The following is a 23466-nucleotide window of genomic DNA, read 5'->3' as shown; positions in this document are numbered from 1 at the left end:
AATTAGTGTGGGAAAAGGTTGTCTGGTTGTTAAAGACGTGTTGGGATGCCAGGGGAGCATATGGTCTGTGGTGAAAGGTCTGGGGCTCAAATGGCTGAGCCGTATTCTCAGCGCTGTCACTTACTTCCTCTGTGCTGTTGTATTGATCACACTCTTCTGCATCTGTGCTTTAAAAAGTGACGGATGGTAGCCTTGCGTCACTCTTAATACAACATTAAATTTATTCGTGTTGGTAGAGGGCTCAGGATTACAGTAACTGAATACATGAAGAAGCTGAAAATAAGTATTCCTGACAAGGTTTATGGTGGTATAATTTCAAAGTTATTTAGTGAAATTTTAGCCATGTAAATTATGTCTGACTCATGCTCACAATATTCAAAGTCAGCCTTTAAAATACATTTTTTGAAGTTTTCAGTGTTGCATGCGCACTGTTGAGGCAAAGAGGAGAACATACGAGTAATAAACAGAAGATTAGCAGGCTCTGCGCTTTCTTGGCAGTTGTGTAACTCCAATATAAATTTGCATTCCTGTATTTTGTTTTGCTTTTAAGTGGCCTTTTCATGATAACTTTAGTTTTCCCATTTATAATGAGAGAAAAATTGACTGCTATCAAAGCTAAAATGTGCCAAGAAGGGTAGAAGCTCATCACTTCTGAACTTGCATAATGATTTTCTGTCATACTCTGTATGTATTGCAGAAGTTCATCATTGCAGATACCGAAAATGTCACAGTAAAAATTCCATGTTTGATTATGTAATTAGAGAAGCCCCAGCATGATTTGTTTGGGGTTTGTTGGGTTTTTCTTTTTAGCTTAAAGGAAGACAAGATTCAATAATACGTGCAGTACCTCTCCTTGAGGAGAACAGCTCGGGTTTGTCCTCCAGCTCTGGATAACTTTGCAAATAATAAGTTGTCTGAGCGTTAGCATGCCGCAGTCCCCTGTCACGTATGTTAAGGTAATCTGGTAGCAGAGACCTGTGTAATGGGTGAGCTGGGAAGAACTGAGAGAAGGAAGGAGATATTTCACTGCTGTCAGCAAAGGAAACGGAGCATGCCTCCCATCTACCAAGAGCTCGGCTTGCTTCCCCCAGCCTGTCCCCTGGAATTGTGTGCCGCTCGGCCCCGTGACAGGTGGCCTCTGAATCTGCTAATTGCAGCCTAGCACAGCATGTGCAAAATGCTTCCTGCCTTATGTCCTGCGTATGTGGGAGCCCTTTTGGTGCTATCCTGTCAGAAGCCACAGCAACAGATGTGTTCAGAAAAGGCAAGAGCTTGCATTTCATTCAGTTCAGTTCCACGTTTTCACAGGACCATATGGTTTATATAGATGTTTTGTATACATCTTATCTAGCAGATGATTAGAAGTTAAGGATTAAATGCAGAATTGAGCTTCCACTAAAATCAGTGTGAAGTGACATTATCAGAAAGATCATTGAGCCCTAAAAGTGACTGACCTGCCCCGTTATCTTTGTGTTTGAGAATATAGAGGTAAATGTCCATTTAAATGTATTTTAATACTATATTTAAGAAGATCGAGCTCTTGCAAACCACTTCGAATTCCTAACATCCTTATACAAAATGTTAGCTGCTTTCTTTTGGTTTTTTTTGTTTTCAAAATTGTCACGTATGAAGAAAAAAGATGCTTTTTTTAATTGGTAATGGAATACAGAACTGAAAGGTGGATGCAGGTGCCTGGTTGTAAGCAGTTAGTGCTTTTCAGCGTCTGCCTCCTGCCTGGCCTCCAGTTGCTGTTCCGTGTAGTCTTCGATAGGTCTTTGTGCCAGAGGCGCAGCAGGGGTGGAGTTTGATGCTTATATTTAAGCTGAATCCTGCCCTGAGCAGTTGTGATACGCTTAAAGGTGAGAAGGAGTTGTTTTCACAGCTGGGATACCGAACTTGGGCTTTTCCAGCACCCAAACTTGCTTCTTGAACGCAGGATTCAGGACTTGGTCTAAGATGCCTCCACTATCATAGTATATTATCATTTTAGGGGATACTGGTGGGTTTAAACAGAAAAAAAGGAAATATGAATGTACTGAACTTCTATGAATTTATATTCAGTCTAGTTGAATTCAGAAAAAGGAACATTTTTTCTGATTTACGAAACCAAACTACTATAGGTGCAGATATATAATAGAAAATTTTACTCAGTTGAGTGTACAGCCAAAACATTTAATTATTTTTGTAGTTTCACTTAACAGTAATGATAAAACATCATTAAAAATCGCTTTTTCTTCCCCACCCACCCATTTTGAGAAATTGAAATAAGATCCTATTTAGATTGAGTAGCCTCAGAATAGAACAGCTCTCAGAACTTCGCATATTGGTTTCTTGAACTAAATGATACATGTCTAAGTCAACTTGCCTTAAAAGCCACCAGTGTCTTTATTCAGGCAGCAGTTGTGGGACCAGTACCATGGAATACCAGTTAAAGGCCTCTCTGTCTTAGGTGCCTGAAACAGACCTCCTCAAGTGTGAAACCATGGCCTGGAGGGGACAAAATAGAAAACATTGTTTGAGTTTCTTCTATGAACTTTTATTCTATTCTGTCCTACTGGTTGGATATTTAAAGTCAGAGAGAAACAAAACGGAACCTGACGGTTTTCAGATTAATTGGTTTTCGTCATGAGGTTTACCCATGGTAAATGTAGAAATACGACCAACACGTGGTTGTAGAATACAAGCTGCAGGGATTTGTGTTGTTGAGTTTTTACCTCCTGCTTGTCCAACCTGGAATACAGGGTCATTGTTCAGGAAGGTGACGTTATATAGCTATGGCGGCGCATTGCCGGTGGCCAGCTGCAAAGGCAGCAGCAAAAAAAAGTGTGCAGTCAATGGCTGCTTCTTACCCTGCGTTGTCTGAAGACAGCATTTTCCTTCCAGCTTCTCCTCACTATGCTTGGACAAATTAAAATGGGGCATTTTCCAGAACTCATTGGTGATTTAATCAAACCTGTTAAGATATACCTTTATATAATGAGTATCCATCCAAGCTCAGGGCAGAAAGCCCAGTCAGCACTCAGCAGGCCAAGGGAGATTTAGCCTACAGATATCACCTCAGTTCTCCTGCTTAACTCTCTTAAAAGTAATTAAAACATTCAGTGATAAAAGAAAAATCTGTAATTAAAATCATAGGGCTGCATCCAGCCATATACAAGGCAGAACTGTCGTGTCCTTCCGTTGCCTCATAGGCATTATTTTGGGGGAGGGAGTCTTGGGCAGTGATTGAGTTTTGACCCATAGTATTCCGATGGGCTATTTTTAGTTCTGTGGGAGCTCCAACCTTTTCTGGATAAAATAAAATTTGAGCCCTCAGATTTTTTTTTTGTGAAGGCTGTTCTGCTTCACAGAATTGAATTATTTTAATTGGGTTTAATATCAAAATAAATGGTATATGATGCATCTGTGTAAACGTAATTTCCATTTTTATAAATATGGATCAGTGTTTCTTTCGTGTTTATAATAACTATGCACTTAATTTCTGACATACGATGACACTTGAAAAGTGGCGATGTTAAAGACTATTGGAGCAATCCAATCAAAGATATTTGAGGTATCTAAATGTGGTCAGATGACTTAGTTCATATGTTAAAAAAAAAAAAGGAAACAAAAACAAACAAACAAAAAAGGCAAAAAAACCAAACCCCAACCAACCCTTTTTATTCAAGACCTAACAGTTAAAACTGGTAATATATACAAATGTGAGCTGTAAGGATTTTAGCTAAAGCAAATGTAGGTCTTTTATACTTTCCAATAACGTCAGTGGGTTCTCAGGTCCTTCTTTTCATAACTTGGGGGAGGGAAAAAAAGGCTGAAAAGTTACGATTAAAATTCACATTTGTCAACATTTGAAAGTTAAATAGAATATTGTGTTCACGGAACTGAAGGTGTGTTGATGCAGAAGACAGGGTATCTGGGGTAGCATACTGAAAGCTTGCACAGTTTCTAAGTAGCTTTTGAAAGCAAGGGTGTTTTCCTGCAGAATGGAAATAATGTTTTGCCAGTCACAAATTGATTACCAAATTTCAAATGTTTACTTAAATGTATTTGTTAATTCATTTGAATTTTTCATTGACTAAAGTCAAGAATTCTTGTACGGCCAAAGCACTTTTACATTAATTTTTAAATTCTATAATTTAAGAAGCTTTAGAAACAACATAATTCTCCATATTCTGATAGTTCTGGTATTAGGTTATGAATATGCTAATACAAATTAGTATATTCTGACATTTGCAAGTGTGAGAGATTGCATTTAAATCGAGTACAAGGAGTCACTCCATCTGCATTCTCATGAGCCCTCTCTTTATACTTCCCTCCACGTGTAAATGATGCGGAGGGTGAGATTGCTGGTAGGAGATTCTTCAGAACTTCTTATAAAATCTTCTGAAAATAAGGAATAGTTGCCACCTGCTGCTACTGGTAGCCTTGGGGTTTTTTAAAAAAAGTTTCAGATTTTTCAAAACAAGTACGGACTCTCTGACTACGTAGTTTGAAAGTTCTCCAACTGCTTTCGGTTCTGAATTCATTTCTGAATAGGAAATGTTGATGAATGAAAACTCTCCAGCCTCCTTGCTATAGGTGCATACTCTGTTTCCCAGATATATCTCTCTTCCCTTGATGCGGAAATGCTTCAGATGTGCTGTTGTGAAGCTTCCAGCCTTCTTAGCCTACTTGAAGCTATAATTTATTTAAATACTATGAAAGTAACGTTCTGCTCCTTTTGACAGTTTGCAGTGACTGATCTTTGTGTGATCTGGAAGTAGCTCAAACTGTAGTTGAAGGTTGAAATACAGTTACCAGTATTCGTGTCGTGTCACCGGAGGGTTTCTAAGTGAAAGGAGCTGCACAGGATGGGTTGTCGTCGTTGCCGGTCTAAATCCATGCCCGCCAGACAGCAGTTCTGGCGTCCTCTGTACCATTCTAAGGTCAGCAGCAGGTGGTAAAAGGGTTTGCTGCGTATTTTTTGGTTTCTTGTGCTGTAATTTTGATGGACTCTTACTTCAATGATTTAACTCCATTTGAAAAACAACAGTAGTGGAAATGCAACGGAAGTTGCATTTTTTGTCATCTCTTGAAGTTCTTTTGTAGTTCTTCATGTGTGATTTCCCATGGGGGTTTGCCCCTGGACCTCACAGTTTGCCATTTTCTTCAGAGACTCTTCTGAAGAACAATTCTATTTCTAAGGTTTCAGCAGCTTTTTAGCAGTTGATGAACAACTGCTCAGTGCTTTTGGTTTGGGGAATGTTTGCCACTTTCCTGATGTTGTCTTTCCTGCCTTGTGTGTTCTTGCAGCCTTTTATGAAACTTCCTTGTTCATTTTGGTGCTACAACTCCTTCTCGTTGAAAAGCGTATTTCAAAGATAATCTGGTGCCTCTATAGCATCTGCCTGTAGCCTCTGAAGCTTTTATAAATATAATAAATAGTTACTCTATCAAGACTTGTAAGGCATTGTGTTTCTGTGCTCTCGTTGCAGTATCAGTGCTAGATAATCTTTATTGTTGCCTGTTCGTAACTTTTCCTCACTTACCCAACCTGCCACACTCTATGTTCAAAGCCTTGACATTGAACATGTTCACTTCCCAGTTTTTTCAACACCTCACCTACATTTTTACCTATTCTTTGACATTCCAGGTAATACTAACAAATAATATTTCATCTTTATTTCCATTAATCTGCTTTCTTATTTACAAGTTCAAGCATGCATTTACAACAGGACATATTTACATATTTTAAACAATGCCAATGTGTTATCACTCAAAAATAGTAATTAATGCAATTGTTAGTCTATGTAATTATCCTAGAAGTTGTAACAAATGCTTTCTTTGTTGTTTTTGCCTTCTGTGGAATCTGATTTATGTTTACACCAGAATTAACCTTACTGTTTATGTTAAACAGGAAAATGGAAGTTCTTTTCCCAAATGCAGCAGCAGTTTGTGACTTCTTAATCAAATTGTCAGATATCCCTAAAAGAGGGATCCTACAACTATTAGTCAACTTTAAAATAGTACCTCTGGGATCTAAACTTTGTCTGCCTTTCTCTGTATGCTTTTTCTTTTGCTTCCCTTAAGACTGTTAGAGTTTAACTAAGGAAGTACTTCAGATTTTAAAATTTAGTCTGACTGCTGAACCTGAGGTTGACGTTTTTGACTTCACCTCGAGATGAATTAAATTTGTTTTAACAGATGAAGTAGTAACTAGATTGTGCTTTACACAATGATATTGACATGTGACTGTTTTACCTGTGAATGTTTTCACACTTTACACATATAATAAGCAATTGTAAAATTTTAATTTAAAATTTTATTATTCGCTGTCATGTTTGTTTCTCTGGAATTTAGTCAGCCTGACGGGAAGGCTGGTATCGAACTATGGGCGTAAAATCTTGAGGTGGAGCAGAACCTTCACAGTGCTGTGACATTCTTCACCTTATTGTCTCAAAACTTGTTATTTTTGATTAGGGAGTGGGGGTACTTCATGAGCTAAGCTTCTGCCTATCAACACTTTAAAAATAGCGCTCTGTCTCTTGACCATTAATATTTTTTCATTTTTAGAGACTATTCTGTTCTTTGTTTATAGCTGGGGTCAAGGCTTCCTTTCATCATCTATCAATCTCAGCTTTGCAAAACTTCTGCCAGCTAGCATACAGACCTTTAACTAAGCAGCATTGAAGTTACTAATGAAAGAGTTGTATTCTTCTGAGCAATATTTGCCGAGCATTTTGCCTGGGAGGTTAAAATAAATATGAAGGAAAATTTGGTTGAAGGGTTTTCAGGCAGGCAGGCGATCATATTGACTTGAACTATCTGTACCAGCCATTTGGGCTGTATCCCTGCAGTGGACTGAGCATGTCACGTTCTCTTGTTTGTTCTTTTGCTGTTACTTGTTCATACTTTTTGCGAGAACACAGTGTCTGTCTGATGCACGCTTGCCCACATTTTTGTGGAAGAAAATAAATGTTGTATGTACTAGGTTGAAATGCAAGAGTAGTGATGGACTTTCCTACCTGCATACTTTGGCTTTTCCACCTGTGGCACAACTGGTTAAGTGTAGAGAAGATGAAAGTCAGAATCATATTGGGCATGAGAACTGAAAAATATCAGGCCAAGAGGTTCCTAATGTGAGGAAATATTATCAGACTAACATGAGGTAGTTGTGATATTTTTAGCTTATGAGATAGTTATTGTTTTAAAATAAGAAAATAAGGGGTGAGGAGGAGAAGTCACATCAACCGAGGGAATACACAGGTGAAAATAAATGTGACTTAATTTGGGAGGATGGATGGGTGGATGGGTGGATGGATGGATGGATGGATGGATGGATGGATGGATGGATGGAGAAATATCAGGAGCCCAAAAAACTATGGTCAGAGATAAGAGGTCGATTTGGGGCTGCAGTGGCAGAAAAGCAAAGCTTGAAGAGGGAGAAGACCGGGGAGAAAAGTCATAAAAATAATTAATTTAGTAAAGCTTCTAGTATTTAATGTCAACAAAAATCTTAGTCTCATGCTGTCAGCCTTCTGTCTGTTAGGACTCAGCTTTGTGCAGAGAGGAGGAGGCAGCAGCCTACATTTCTCCTTGCTCTCCTCTGGTTGTTCTGTGGTCTGAATGGGTCTGTGCCTCTCCAGGAGAGCCATGCTGGGCCAGATCTGTGACAACGGGTGGCACACGGGCTTAGCAAAAGGGGATGCATAGAGATATACCTCATTGATTATCAGAACCTCAGGTACCACCAGGCATCTAGAAATGAAGCTTGAGCTCGCACCATGTGTTTTTAATAGTTACGAATGGATCTGTAGTCCATAACTACTATTACCTTTTGAAGGCATTTATACTTCTGTCCTCCGCAACATCCTACAGCAGCATTAGGGCCTCATCACTGGGTGTATCGTTTTTGAAAGTGTGGGAACATCTTCCTCTTTGTATTCCTTAGATCACACAGGAGGTTTTCAGTAGACAGGCAAGTGTGTCAGAAATCTCTTCGTACAGGGGCAAGGTCTAGGAGGCTCACGGCTGCTCCTGGCTTCTTGCCTCACCCCAGCATGCCCACCCCTGCATGAGATTCTGCTAGAGTTACCACATGTTCTGGGAAGATAAATCAATATTCTTGAGACACGTAGGAAATATCTGATGGGAATTGTTGGGGAAAAAGCTGGGGAAGGGCTTTCAGGGAACCCGGAGTGGGTTCGGTACGTGCTGGTCATGTAGATGAAGGCAGATGAGAGCACCCAGGGGGACAAATGAGAGATTTACATCTTGGAGCTATTTTAGGCTATGTTATTCTCCATGGGGAATTCCCATTCAGCTAAGAATGGTGCCATTCTTGTAAATTATTTCAGGGAAGTTTTGTGATAGGGTTTTATGTTAGAAACCATAGTTCAGCTGTAGAATATAGAAAATACTGCAAGAATTACCCATCTCATCAAGCCTTTTAAAAATAAATTACAGTTAGTACTGCAGAATGGGGAACTCTCAAGGTAGCATGAAGTTAACGTAGGAATTTAAGGACAGCCTTAACACTGATTTTAAGTATTTGCATTAATGACTTTGATGCCAATGAAGACAGTCCTGACAAAGTTGGGAAGCATCGGTATGGGGGAAGGAAAAATAGGGCATGCGGGCCAGCTGCCTCTGTCCTTACTGCTTCCTTTTGCATTAGTCCTAATATTTTTATAACCAGAAAATGAGTAAAAGCTCATATCTTACCCTCCTCCCCTCTCCCCAAGGTAGGTGTCGGTCAGGTGAGGTGCTCGGCCTGGCTTGCCGTGGTTCGTTGTGCGGCCCCATGAATGGTAGCGGGAATGAATGAGTGGGTTTGCAGAAGAAGACTGCCCTTTGCAGAAGGACCGTAGACATACATCAAATGAAGTAAGGGACCATGGAAATGTTGCCTAACATAAAATGAGCTGGATCTCTGAAGGCGGTTGTTCCAAAGGTATTTGAACACAACTGTGTTGGGCCAGAAGTCCTGTAAGAGGGAGAGAGGTCTGAAGAGCACTTCAGTGCCCAGAGCAGGTCTGGTGCCCAGCGGGAGGAGGAGGCGCCGTAGGAGGATCATGTACTTGTGATGATTTGTGGTTACAGGGAGAATGGAGACAGAAGAAAAATAGTTTTTTGTGTGTTACTGTAAGCTGCTGTAAAGCAGTGATGATTTGGGAACACGTGTACTTCTGTAGGTTTGGGGTTTTTTTTCCCCCTCCCTAGTATGGAGGCAACTTCACCTTCTATGCCTATTAAAAACAAAGATATTACAATGATTGAATTCTAACATTATTTACAGTAAGTGGTAGAAGACCTAAGAAATTCATAGTGTCTGTAGTTTTTGCTAATGGCAACAGTGTGACTTTACAACAAACTGACATTGTAACCTCAGCTGACTAAAAGGACCCAATTTACTTTCAAAAATATTTATGTTTCAAAAGAAAAAAAAAACTTGCTGAGGTGTTGAGATTGGTTGGCAGTATCTCTTGCTCTTACAGTACACAGAATTCAGAATACCTCAGACCTTGACAACCAAGAAATAGAAAGTTATGGTACAAGAAAATCCAGATTTAAATCTTCCCCTGCTGAGCTGACAGTAGGAACTGAAAATTATTTGCATGCTAAAGTGCTGTTGTACTGAATAGTGGAAGGTGCAGTAGAAACAGCTAAAAGGAGCTGTTGGTTGAATTTAAGGAGATTTATTAAACTTTCCCTGTTCACCTCTTGTACAGTCTTTCTGCATGTTTATGCTTCATTTCTACAGTAAATGGGGCCCATTTTCTATCTGCAAGATGAGTAGATGCTAGACTTGTGGGTTTACTGGTGTTCAGTCAAAATACAGAGCTGGTTGTCATCTAGGAGGGGGAATTATCAAAGGGCGTTGGAGGGTATGGAGAAGGCGGAGGCAGATTTCTGGAGGTGCACAGTGAGGCAATGGACGGAAGTTGGAAAAAAAGAGACGCCAGTTAAATGTAAGGAAAATAAAGTCACCATGAAGATGGTCAGCCACTGGAGAGGTTGTAAAAATCTGTTTTCAGAGGTATGTAAAACTCGATGCATCAGTGCCCTGAGCATCCTGATCTAGTTGGGCCTCCTCTTAGCAAGAGGCTGGACTGGAGACCTCCAGAGGTCCTTTCCAACTGGTGTGTTTCCATGATTCTAACCTACAGTGAGTGTAGGTTTTCTGTGGAATAAGTGAAAGCTGAGGTTATAGACCAAACATCCTCTGCTGTAGGTCAACATACATTTACTATGGGTAACTCTGGCTTGTGACCATCTTGGCTCCAGTATTCACAGGCCTCCACCTCTGTTCTGCAGTGCCTCCATATGGTCTTATCTCTCCATGGTTACCTTCGGGTGCTTCGTGTATGATAAACTACCCAAAGAAGCTCGTTTCTATTCCCATGTTATCGGTGCCTGCCTTTTGCCCACACAAGTGTTTGTACGATGAATTACATCAAGAAGTTAATCCAGGTTATAATTAGTACCACAAGAAAACAGATTAGTTTTAAGGGCGAGCTCCTGGTGCAGTGAATTGGTTGTGCTAGCTCTAGGGGAAGGGTGAAGTGTAGGGCAGAAACGGATATAGTGCAGGAAAAAGCAGGGCTGCTTCCTCCAGCAGTAGCAGTTGAATGTGAAAATCTGGTATCAATTTCTGATAGATCATAAAGCTACTTTTACTCTGTGCTAATTATTTTTCCCTTGATCCAAAATGTTGGCTTATTGCCGTTACGCTGTTTCCAAATGGCCGGGGTTATCTATGAACATACAGACATCTATCTAGGTTGATTTCATATAAAACCATATTATTGTAATTTACTTTGCACAGCAAAAATGGTTAGAATTTCTGTGAATAGGGTTTTGGTTTGATGACATTTTGTATATATTTTCATGTTTGCATTTATTTGCTGTCCATGGGTTACCAAAACCAGAGGATTCCAGGAAATACCCCATTTCTTAGAATTTTAGTACCAAAGCTTCATGCATTGTGGCAGTGTGAGAGCTAGACACAAATTTGAGGACCTCAGTGCAGTCCACTGAAAAGGATGTAAGTAGTTGCATGACTTACAGCCATTTCTTTGTGGACACTCGCTCCAAGGGATTCCAGCCAGATGATTTAGTAACTGTACTTCTGGGCTAGAGCCGTGGTTTGCCTTATTTATTGGAGACACCTGAATGTGCCTTTGTCTGGTCTCTTAAGGAAGTAACGGCATGGAAAGACTAAGAGAACAGGCAAGACAAGGCTTAACAGCCTATGTATATCTGCAATTGTAAACAACTACAGATAAAAAGGAAATACTCGGGCTAGTGTAGGGGCTTATAGCTAGAAATAAAGCAGTGAAATGAAGAAAGAGAAGATTAAGGCTAAATGTCATGAAAGAGCATTCTGCAATAGTAGTGGTTTTTTAGATGGCTCTTCCAAAGAAAGCAAAGAAAAAAACTATTTCAGGACAAAGGCCCTCTTTTTTTTCTTCTTTCTCTTTTTTTTCTTCTCTGTTTCTTTCCTTCAGCTTAACCACTCAATGTAAAATAATCTCATATGGGTATATAAAAGAATGTATTAAATTTTTGAGGCATGAATGTGAATCTCTGCATCCTTGGGAGTTGCTGTGATGATGCCTGAACACTGCACGGCTTTAGAGAGCTGAAGGATCTCGCAGTACAAACTTCTGATCTCGCAGATGAGCCGATGGTAGTAGGTCTGTGCACATTGTGCACTTCTTCAGTGGGAGTTAGTAGGAATAGAGAGATCTGTATGGTTCAGGATTTAGTTTTAGATAAGTTGAAAAAAGTGAGAGTAAAAACTGTTTGGGCTGAAGTGGGTAGAGACAAAGGCAGGAAGATAGGAAGAAATCATTAAGCTTTTTTAGGAGGTTTTTCCTTCCTTTTTTGACTGCATATAAATGCTGCTGCTTTATTTACCATCAGTAGGACCTAGATGGCAACTCTACTAGTCATTTGTACTATTTCACTTGAGATTAGAATCATTCTAAAAGAGTAAGAGAGGGGTATATATTTGTGGTCTGTTAACCACCAGTGGGAGGTAAAGAAATAACAAACCAAAATCCTGAATTTAAACTTTTAAATTGGTTAAATAAATGACAATTTTTAACAATATCATTATTTTGACATGGATACTCTTAGCTAGGCTTTTGAAAGCTTTTGATGTCTTTCCTTAAAAAGTATTATCTCCAGCGTCATAAAATTCTTGCAGATCAAAATTGCTTTGGTGGTTTAGACTGGTTATTTTAACTGGCATTAGTAACACTGCCATAAGGACGCTTCTGCAGTTTTCTCCAGCAGCCAAACTGGTTGGAGAAATTTCTGCCCACTTCCTCTTGGCCATTCATTCTTTCACCGCATGAAGGTTTTTCTCCCCGTTTTTACTTGCACCAGTGAAAGTGCTTGTGGCAGTGTATCTGTGGGCTAATGAAACGGTGCAGATAAAACAATTTTTTTTATGCTTTTATTGGGTGGGGGGGTGTTAGCTGGGTTCTGCAAAATTTCTGTCGATACATTCAATTTTTGTTTCTTTGGAGGTTTTTCTGTTTGTTTTATATGTTTGTTGTTTGCTGTAAGCCCAAATAATTTCAGTGCTGTGGGTTTCGGTGTGGCACTGCAAATATTTGTCTTGGCACATTGGGGCGGTTGAAGCGCTGTGAGGGCCAGGTGGGAAACACGAAGCAGCGATTCTGTAACAGGCTTGCTACTAGAGAGGATATGCGTGCAAAAGTGCCCTTGGATTTTTTTTTTCCCCCCACATATGTATTTCCAGTAATCTCCGTATCCCAAATAACCATTAGAAACTGATTAAGAAATCGCTTAAAACATGCGGTGCTTCTAAGAAACTTCTAAGTGCTGTAGCTGAAGGTGAAAGTTGTTTCTAAAATTGTTTGAAATTATTAGAGCTATCAACGTCACCTTATTCTCATTGTCAAGAGTACAGCAGTAAACTTGGGTTTTTTTCCTTTACTTTCTGCGCTCGTCTGAATTTGAGCAGTGTTCCAGCTGAACTCTGAAATCTGACAGTCGTCATTTCCAGCCTGGTGATGAAGAGTTGCCTGGGTGAAACTGGAGACTAGCCTGGCTCTGGCCCTCTTACGTATTTGCCCCATGTTTAAAGAAGAGATGTTATGTGAGATTGTGTCCGATGTAACAAAAACACTTAAATATCTCCTTAAGTTTTAAAACATAACCTTTCCTTGGGCTCAAATGCCTCCTTGCTGCCCCGGGGGGGGGTCTTACTGAAATGCAGACGCTCCACCTTTCCCTTTCTTAGAGAGTAACCTGTCTTACCAATTACTTCCATAAAACAGCATTTACTACAAATACATTTCTGCCGTTAGACTGAAGAGACAAACTGCATACCTGATCTGTCTGGATACTAAGGAAGTTAAGCAACGCAATCCTTGTAATTCCTCCTGACGACCATGAAACAAGGATGTGATGATTGTGGTTCTCCTGGGAGATGTCTTAAAAAATTAACAAGGTCGTTTTCTTAACAAAAATTTCCAAACCTCATTTCAACCAAGTAGGAAGGGAATAGTGCTTTTATCTGCTTCTGGCTTAATTGTGCGCCTGTTGTGGAGATGTCATCATGCGATAGTGGTGCCACTAACGCAGAGAGGTGCCTCTTGGACCCCGGGGAGGAGCAAGGCAGCTTCCCTGAAAAATTTTCTTTTTAGTAAAGATAAAATGGAAAGAGTAATGATGGAGGCTGAACTGATAAAGGCAGAAATATCAGAAGGAATGGCAGGCTAAAGCCAGAATTTTTAAAGCTGCATTAGATGCATCGTCAGAGCTGGAAAGGCCATTCAGAAGAAGTTACCTACATTGCCAAGTTCTTTAATAGCAGATGATCTTTTCTCCGCAGAAGAATAGAGCGCGCTGCGTTCTTAACTGAATGTGTCTTAAACAGGGATGTCTGGCAGCGCGAGTCAGGCTGGCCTCTGGAGCTCCGGAAAGTACAGGTAGCCTAGAGGAGCTTGGTAGGACTGAACCTCTAAAGGTTGGGTACGGGATTTGATAGCCTGTACGGAAACAGGCACTCCCTCCCCGATGCCCCAATCCTCTTTGTTAATGGTGTAAAATTACAATTGAACTAAGCTGATTAAATGGCACAGTAGATGTGACACACAGAAACAGTGTTGTTAATCTGGCAGCCAAATATATTGGAAGGGAAATGAGGTAAAAAGAATTACAAAGTCCATTCAGAATTATGTTTTTCCTTCTTCAAAATAAATAAATAAATTAGGCAAAGACCTATTAAGGCTTTTTCCTTTTTCAATGTGTCCAGAAAGCCTGCTTTTCAAGAAGGCAGCACAGTGAACTGGGAGGAAGTAGGATTTTTATCTTTTGTTTAACCAAGGAAGGACTACAAGCATAACTTCTAATAAATTTGCTATTTAAAAAAAAGAGTACTATTTCATTTGAGGAGTATTCTGAAGTTTCTTGGAGTGATTTGCAGGTTCCATAGGGCTGTTCTGTATGTACCGCGCACATAGTTGAAAAGGGAGATAAATTCCTTTCTGTTAGTAATACAGTCATCTCACAGGCTATTTTTTATTAAATTAGACCCGTGTAACTAAATTGCTCCTGATGCCTTTTGTGGATGCGCCTAAATCATCAGCTAAATAGCAGCTGCTCTAACTTTGGCAAAAGGAAGAAATGAAGTTTTGGAAGATGATACTCATTGTTCCTGATAGTAATCAATCAGAATTTGATACTTGTGTACAGTCTTGTTTTAAAAGCATTGTAATTATGGCAGTGCTACAAATCTTATGTTAAAGGGGGAGAAAAAAAAAAATAGTGTGACCTGTACTTGGAGCTTAAACATTCTGTGGATATTATTTGTAGAATGAATACCGTCTCCCTTAATTAAGGTAAACAGCAGGGTTAAAAAGATCACTTTCCCAACTTTTTTCTTGTATCATTAGAAGCAAAAGCAAAGTGTATACTGGCTTACCTGACCAATGAGGGAATTGTTTTCTTCTGTTATTTCCTGCTTAATTCATGCTTTTGATAACTGTTCTTTGTCTTTAGAAAAATCTTTCCTGTGTTCTAGGGGTCTTCTTCAAAGCAACACTCAGACAATGAGACGTGTTGGTATTTAGGGCATGTCCCCAGCTTTCATCTGCTTTTCCTTACCTTTCATGTTTGTTTTTTCCCTTTGTCAGGACCTGTGGTGCCTCCTCTTTGGTATCCCTAGCAGCAGCTGGTTGTGTATTTGTGTCAGGAGGTGGGTGGCCCTTCTGTCCTGCCATTTTCCAGACATCAGGGTGAAGGGAAAGCAGGTAGAGTAATAGGTATATGTGAATGTAAAGCCTGAAAAAGTGGGTGTCAGGCTTATGTGTTCGGATACATACATGAAAAACATTTTAATCTCACATTAAAAGTCTTACTGGATTTCTGTTTGATGGTGAACACGCACCGCTAACATAAAGAAGTATTCCTCTGTTAAATCTTGGGGGGGTTGGGGGCACTGGTGAATTAATTCGTTTCTGGGAGTTCCATCAAAAGATAAGTCCTTTGTAAAACTACAGATGCTAAAATACAGACCAAAAAATTGGTTCTTGTTCTGGGAAATTATACACTGTACTTAGCAGTTGAATATTGAAATCAAAATGCGGAAAAGACCCTGGAAACCTACTATGTTTCTAAGATTTCAGAGAAACACTTTTCCTCGACCTTCTTGCTGGTTCCTTTCCTTAAAAATAAGTAAGGTATTTACAGATTCATGGGAGTGTCTGTGTAGTTTTACTTACAATTTCACCAAGACCTACTGCTTAAACATTAATAGAAATTAAGTAAATTACAGTGACCAGGAGAACGCAGACTTGCTCAGACAGACACAGAGGAAGCCCCCAGCTATGGTAGTACCTGTAACCAGGCAGAGCAGCTCGCCCTTTCATCCTGCTGAGAATGTATCTGTTACACCTGGAAATCCAGCGATTCCCTAGGAGTTTTCATATTAAGTCTTCTACCTAAAACGATCTGGGGGGATTTAGTACTGCCCTGTTCCGAATCCCCTGCCACACAGCAGGAGGCTCTGAACACCTGCATCCTATTTCTTGCAGTGCCGTGACCCCGTATGCCTCTTCCTCTTGTGTTTGTGGGTTTTTATTAGTGGATTTGGGGTTTGGGGTTTTTTTCTGTCAGGTGGGAGAGTCATCTGGCACAACAGGGTATTGAACTCCTTTGAGGTAAAAAAGGACTGTTACTCTATGGAACGCCATGTATAATTGGCGCTATCGGACATCTGGCTAACCTGGTACCTGATATTAAGGTATGGCTCTGCTGAACAGGTAACAGGGGCTGTAGCGATGTCCCTCTATCTGTCTTCATTTGGTACCCAGTGTCCTACGAAGTGGTAGCATTCTGCCTATTGGTATTTGAAACGTGGTATATAACTTTGCACTTTGTGCTGAATAATTATCCTACAGCTAAATGAATGGAAAAATACTGTTGAATGGAAACCGTCACAAGATCAGCCAATTAATACAATTTTTCTGTGGCATTTGATTGCCTTTTCTGTTCTTTAAAGAAGATGGAAAATAAAACAAGAGACATATCTGAAGAGATGCATTTTTTTCTTCCTCTGTGTAATCATCACAAATTCATACGTTCTTAAATTTACAGCATTTTGTGTTTCTAAATGTTTCTAATTTAATTTTGGAGGAGAAGAATATTTCTTCAAACAATGGAGGCTCAACACTGTGCCATTTTTTCCATTTTAAAAGAAAGTCTCTGAAGAGATGTCAGGATTTCATCTGCTGTGTAGTGTCCTCTTTTCAGTTTTTTGATTCAGTGTCATGATTTCTGGTGTTCAGTGTTTGAAAGCACAAGAACACTAATTATTTTATAATAGTAAATGTCAGTACGCAGTTTTCTCAAAAATCAACCAAAAATAGAACTTTAGTCCAACTTGTAACATCTTTGAAGGTTTTAAATGCGAGTATTGATAGGAAATCACCATTCAGAAACTAAAGCTTTGTATTTACAGTTCTATAATGCAGTTCCTTCAGTCTTTAGTTCTATGTTTAGAAAAATTATTACTATGACATCAGTTCTCTCCAGATTGGTTATAGGCATAGACTGCGCCGGAGCTATAAAGTGCTGTTAGGGTGACAGCAACTGCCACAAATCGGAGGTAAATATTTTGGAACCATCTAAACAGCAGAGGAAGAACAACATGTTTATAGTTTATAAACATCATGTTTATAGTTTATATAGTATCAGTTTATAAAAATATTTTTCTGTTTTCTTACTTCAATCCAAAAATAAACACTAGGTAGTATTCCTAATCCTTTCATTCATTTTTCTTCATTCATGCATTTTCACATTCTCAAAAGGATTTCGGCTATCTTTGCAGGGTTGTAACAACAAGATTCCAGTTGACAGAAATTTTGTATGTTGGTGACACTGTTGGAGACAAAATACCAAGAATTTGAGGAGGTCACTAAATCACGCTGCCACAGCTTTCTGTTAATAAACTGAGAACTCTGTCATCTTCACGTGACTTGGGAAATAAATTATGCTTGAGAGTATATTTTAAGATATGTTAGGTGTTTGGATGAATGGCAGTAGAGATGCAAAGTGTTTTCTTTTGTGTATGGAAATTTTAAAAAGGTCAAAACCATCTTTGTTTTGAGAGACTCTTCAAGTCTGCGGGTACCTCATCTTCAGTGGAAGGGGGGTATGTGTGACTGATCATTAGACTATAAAAGAGTACTTGGGTGAAATGTGAGTAAGCCTCGTTGCTTTGACAGTGCTCACTTAACTACAGATAACGTGTATATTTAGTAAACCTCACTCACTTCTATGACCCAATTTGCTGTGCAAAAATAATTTCTTTAGGGTAGTACTGGGCTTACTTTGCCCTCATTTAACTTACATGAATGAGGGATTCTTCCCATCTCTCATCTTAATTTCTGGGCTACTCAGAGCAAGGCAAGGCTCCTCCTGTTGGTGTCTGTAGTAACTCCTGGTTCCTACTCCAGCTTCATTTTGGTCTGCTCCCGGTCCTCCTCCTGTTCCCATGGAAGCGCTCAGTGTCCTGATTTGTCATTCTTCTCTGATAAACTAAGAGTTTAAACCCTACGTTCTTCAACTTCCTATAGCTGCGGATGATGTAGATGCTGGTTGGGCAGCCTGACGCAGAGGCCAGCTGAGATGTGAAATAAATTGATGCAAAAGCTTCTGCATACTCAGTTGAATGAGTCATAACTTCTGTACTCACGTAAAGCGCTCCAGCTTTAAGGGCGTGCTCGACTATTAAGGTAGTATCAAGTAAGTGAGAAGAAGAAAGGAAAGTCTAAATGCCGTGTTTACATGGTGGCAAATGACGGGGCAGGATATAACGCATGGTGCGGGTTAGGTTGATGAGGGGCTTTGGGGAGGGGTTCTTTTAGTTTGTTCTACCCCTTACTTAGGCTCAGGTATAGTTTTAGTTTCCTCAGATGTAGAGCCCAAAGTCCTGTGATGCCCCAAGAGCCAGCCAGTTGCACATTAGACTATCTCCGTGGAGAACTTTCTTTTGGTAATTGTAGAAGAAGTTATACTGTTCAGCTTTAAGGAGTGATTAGCTGCAAAAAAGGATTTAGAAGTAACCTAGAAAGGAAGGAAATATAGATATTCATGTTTGGAAGAGAAATGAGATTTTTTTAAAATGTAGTTTGCGTCTCTTTGAGGGCTGGGTTTTTTCATCCAGAAATATTGTTTTGTTTCTCAGAACTTTTAATAGTACTGGGATTTTTGACTGTATTTAAAAAATGAAGTATCACTTCTCTAGATGCATAGAGAAAATACAGTTTTTATTGTATGTATGCTTATAAATACAGTATTTATATGTATGCACATATGGTTTAGACTCAAATATTGCGGAAAAAAAATATATATAGGCAAGTATGTGTTACAGCAAAAATGCCCAACTCGAAGCAGGCCCACACTGCAGCGTTTCGCCTTGAGGACTGCGGCGAGCTGCATCACCAAGTCATGCTTTGCTCAGCTTAATGACACGAGCCCAAGCACTGCTGGAGAACACTTGAGAACTGCGAAGTCTGGCCTTCACCAGCCTACTAATGATAAAATTAGTGAGGCTTTCATACCTTTAGTTAAAATGCTTTTTTTTTTTAAATGCTAATTAGAAAGTTCAGTTAGATTGGTGTCGGTAAAATGGTAAGTAACAGTTAAAAGCAGGATGAAATTCTGTCTTGTAACGCTATTGGAGTCATCTGTCATGCGCTCTCATTAGTTCTTGCTTGCTCGTCTGACAAAAACAAGACAACCTGGTTTATTTATTTCTCACTGAAAACTCTTAATTTTAAAAAATGTTGCGGCTGCCTTTTCTGCATTATTGTGGAACAAAAATAGAAACTCGGGTGGGTTTCCTCCTAGTTCTTTTCTGGTGGCGTGCCTTTGCCACTGAGTTGAATCATCTCGCGGATTCTGAAATCAGAACGTGACCTTGGTAGGGATCGCGGTGCGTTCTGTGCAGTGCTTATTCCTGTTGCTTTCTTCCTCATCCGCTGCACGCATCAGGTGTGATCGCCGGTACGCGACGTACGAGTCTGCTTATGGGTGTAAAAACAGAAAGCTGGAAAACGAAGATCCCTTCAGTGTTTTCCAAATCTACTAGTCCTTTAAATTTGTCACAAAAAAAAAACCATTTAGAAAAGCTTTCATTTACCCTTGTGGAGCTATAGGCAGATATTCCATTCTGCGTTCTAAAATTTCTAACTCTTTCTGTGTACATTCATCTTAGGATGAAATAATCTTCATCTGTTTCTAAGTTTGGGTTTTTTGCTCACACCAAAGGAAAACATACCTCCCAGAGGCAAATGACTGATGGAGATTGCAAAGCCTTTGTAGTATTTCTGTGGTAGTGCCTCTCACATATATTCCCTTATCTAAAAGAAAACGGTCTGAAATTTTGCACCTGTCCGAGCTAATGGGTTTCCTTTAATATATAAACACCCATGTGAAGCTCAGGCGTGTTTTTTCACTGATGTGATTGAAAGTAACATATGTAACTTCAAAGTTACTTTTGATTTATGCCTGTGCAGAAGTTGGCTCTTTCAAGAAGCTAATTTGCTGAAACTAATGCAAATATTTAATTCCTGAGGTTAGACTGGCTTTTGTTTGCATTTGTGATATTCTCATTAAAAGCAAAGCCCCAGCGTGGGGTGGATGCGGGCAGTTACCACAACTCACGGAGACGCGAAGTTTCGCCATCAGAGCTATGGACCGGCCCAGAGACTCATCTAAAGAAACCCCGTCGTGGGCTCAGGGTGGCCTTTGCTGTATCATCTCCTGCGTTGGAGTTATTTTTTTTGTAAAATGTTTGAACGATACTTTGTGCCGTTGTGTCAACAATAGTGGAAAATCTACCTTATCCCAAATCATACAAAAATAGAGTACAAGAGCTGTTTACAGTGAGAACAAATGGAAAGCTAATGACATTAGAAAAACATATTGATGTTTTTACATAGCTGTGCAATAAAATATTTAGGTTAAAAATAAATCTGATGGTTTTAAGACTTAGTAGCACCCACGAGCGTAAAAAATAATGTCTAAAACCAATTTATTATTTTTCCCCAATGATTTTTCAGCATTTACTTTGAATGATTGTTGTCATGTGTTCAGACAGTTTAGCTTCTTCGAAGTTGCTGTTAGGGAATAAATTAATGAGAATATATTTGGGATTTAGAAAGTTTCATATCTCTGAAGATACTAAATGTTAAGTTGTATCTAAATAAATGTTTTGTCCCCAGTCCAGGAAGAAATGAAAAAAAAAATTTCAAAACAGATTCTTATATTTGAGCAGAGACATACGTTTTGTGGGTTGGCACCAGACTAGGACGCAGAATCTTGTAGAACCAACTCTTCATACTCTAGGATATTTAGAGGAACAACATTCAAAACAAGGTGCTAGAGACTTAAAAAAGAGAGAGAGAGAGAACATAGACTTTATTCAAGATGGAAATGTCTGGTTTAAGTCTCTTTATGACTGTCCCTTTATTTCCAGGGCCATGTAACTGTGTCTTTTCTGTGTCCGGGATTAGGTATTGTAAATAAGATAATGTGTTACTAAAAAGAGGCTGTTCTAGTTTTTTTGGTAACTTCACATTAATTGAAGATGAGATCATAGTGACTCCTCCTGGCTGTTAGGATGATGATCATAAAACCATATGAAAAAAAAAAAAAAAAAAGAAACACTTGGGTGCTGTTGAGCAAAATAAACAGGTCCCCAGAGATTTAGAAGATTCCTCTGAAATGTGGTTTAACAGAGAAGAAACTTTTTCCCTGTGATGCAATGTTAAAACTCCTCTGAGAAAGCGTAGAGGTTTTGAGAACAAAATCAATGATGCCTTTACAACGATTGCAGTTGTTACGTATGAGAGAAAGATAATTAAATCTGATCAGAAATAACATCTGCAATTGGGGGGAGAGCTTACATATCTGGATTTTAGTTGTACAGTTCAATACCAACAAAAAAATGAAATAGCTATTGACACAAAAGGCAAAATGAGAATGATTTAGTTGTCAGGCAAAAAAAAAAAAATCTTTTCAGTGGCACTTAAAAAATCTGGGGAGGTTTGGGTATGATTCAGCTTCTTAAGAAACGGCAATGCTAAGTTTGAAGGACAAGCGATTGGAAGCCTCAACACTGAATTACATGCGCAAAGTCGCTTTCAGGGAAAACAAGTCACAGACTCTGAACCACCTTGATGAATAATTGTTTAAAATGGCACAATGAAATGTTGCATTCATGTCCCTGTAGCTGCTCTGTATTATGTGGTCTCCCTTTAAATTAAAAAAAAAAAAAAAGTTTTACTCCCGCTCTCAGTGCATCTTCGGTTTGAAGATGTCCCTGTCAGCAGGTGTGCTTTCTGGTTTGTAACCACCGATAAGCATCTTCCGTGCTGAACTTCTTAAACAAATCTGTCAAAGGGTTCTGCTTTGGCTTCCGTACCAGTTTATTCCTCTGACTTTATTGGTTTGGCATATAAAACAAGCGAAGTACAGCCAAAGCCAAGCATAGCTAACAAAAGAAGCGTAGATTGTGACTGCACAAGGCGTAGACCTGTTGAATTCAAGATAATTGGTTTGGGTTTAATGTTCACATGGCGTACCTTAATGCAGCAACATTTGGTGTCTTAGATCGGGTTGTTTAGTGACTTTGAGCAGCTTATCAGCAGAACTTGTTGTGCGCCTGTTTGTTTCACAGACTACTTCTGTGCCCTTCAAGGTGTTTCATCAGCCTTAGATTATTTGAAATGCTTTTTTCCATTCCTCTCCTGCCTCTCTACCCTGTCTTGAACCATATCTGAAAATGCAGCGGCAGTCTGCCGGTGCAGCGTCGCTTTCCGTTCCTACGCAGCAGCTTCTTAATACTTCAATAGGGTCATTTTGTATCTGGAATATTTTCCCCATACCGATCCATCAACTCTCAGTTTGGCAAGCATCAAGGCACAGTGTACATCCAATTTCTTGTTCAGTTTTTTCATTAGAAAAAGACAGTTAACATAATCATGGTATAGCCTATGCAATTTGATTTCAGAGACTGATCTGACAGTTATTTTTGCTACACAGATTTTAAGTTTTTGGAAGCACTAGGAAGAGCAGAGTACCCGTTTAAGTATTCGATAACTTGCTATTTTGCAGAAGTTGATTTGAAAGGTATTTATTTTCAGGTGTCGGAAGATGTGGGGGTGTGGATTGACTTCAGAATAAACAAACACAGACAATGCAGATAAAGAATTATCATAAAGCTGAGATGAAACTGTTTTTTGCGTTGATATAGGCAAACTGCAAAAACTTAGTGGTTTTGCTATTAGAGGTATTTAACTATTATGGCTTTAAGCAGCAATAAATTGCCCACAGAGCCTGCTAAGTGACCTGGTGATCCCATCACCCCCCCACATGTCCTGACTGCTGGCAGTTAGATGTTCTAAGCCTGCAAAAAAATAAATTAGTAAATAGATAAATCACATTTAAAAATAAAAACAAGTATTCAAGATGAATTAGTAGCTTGTGTTAACCCAAGTTGGATTGCTGCTGTGGTTGTACACTGCCAGGAGTCAGCAAAAGGTTCTCTCCTTTGCTCAGAGTTGGATACCGCTGTAATCTGAGAAAGACTAAACCAGGTGGAATCTACTGAGTAGAGGGGAAAATCGTTTACAGGACAAAAGCTTTTTGACGTGATTCATCTTCTAGTTAATTGCATCTGTTGCTAAATGAGGACTAAAAGATTTCAAAAGCATTGCAGCGTATGTTAGGTTATACAGGGACCAGTATAACCAGTATATAATTTTGTATATAGCATCCAGCATGTACCTAAGGGTTATTTATACTGACTTAGGGCTGCTGTCAAACTCCCTGTCTCATGTTACACCGCTACGCTTTCAAGTTCCTTCATTAAGGAAATGTCCTGATGTTCTCTGCCCTGGAGAGCATTCCGAACGTCAGGAACACCTTTTTTACTGC

At 39.4% G+C, this 23466-nt stretch overlaps 2 protein-coding genes across 9 annotated transcripts in view; one reads left to right on the top strand and one right to left on the bottom strand.

The window, feature by feature from the left end:
* ORC4 (origin recognition complex subunit 4) overlaps window positions 1-23466 on the bottom strand; it is a 446994-nt gene that overhangs the window by 50497 nt on the left and 373031 nt on the right. The gene's annotated exons all lie outside the window — the stretch shown is intronic.
* MBD5 (methyl-CpG binding domain protein 5) overlaps window positions 1-23466 on the top strand; it is a 147798-nt gene that overhangs the window by 28703 nt on the left and 95629 nt on the right. The window lies entirely within an intron of this gene.

This window comes from Phalacrocorax aristotelis, chromosome 5 (genome assembly GCF_949628215.1).
Source record: "Phalacrocorax aristotelis chromosome 5, bGulAri2.1, whole genome shotgun sequence".
Lineage (NCBI taxonomy): Eukaryota > Metazoa > Chordata > Aves > Suliformes > Phalacrocoracidae > Phalacrocorax > Phalacrocorax aristotelis.
The sequence above is the reverse complement of the archived record's forward strand: the minus strand, read 5'-3'. Positions and strand labels throughout refer to the sequence as shown.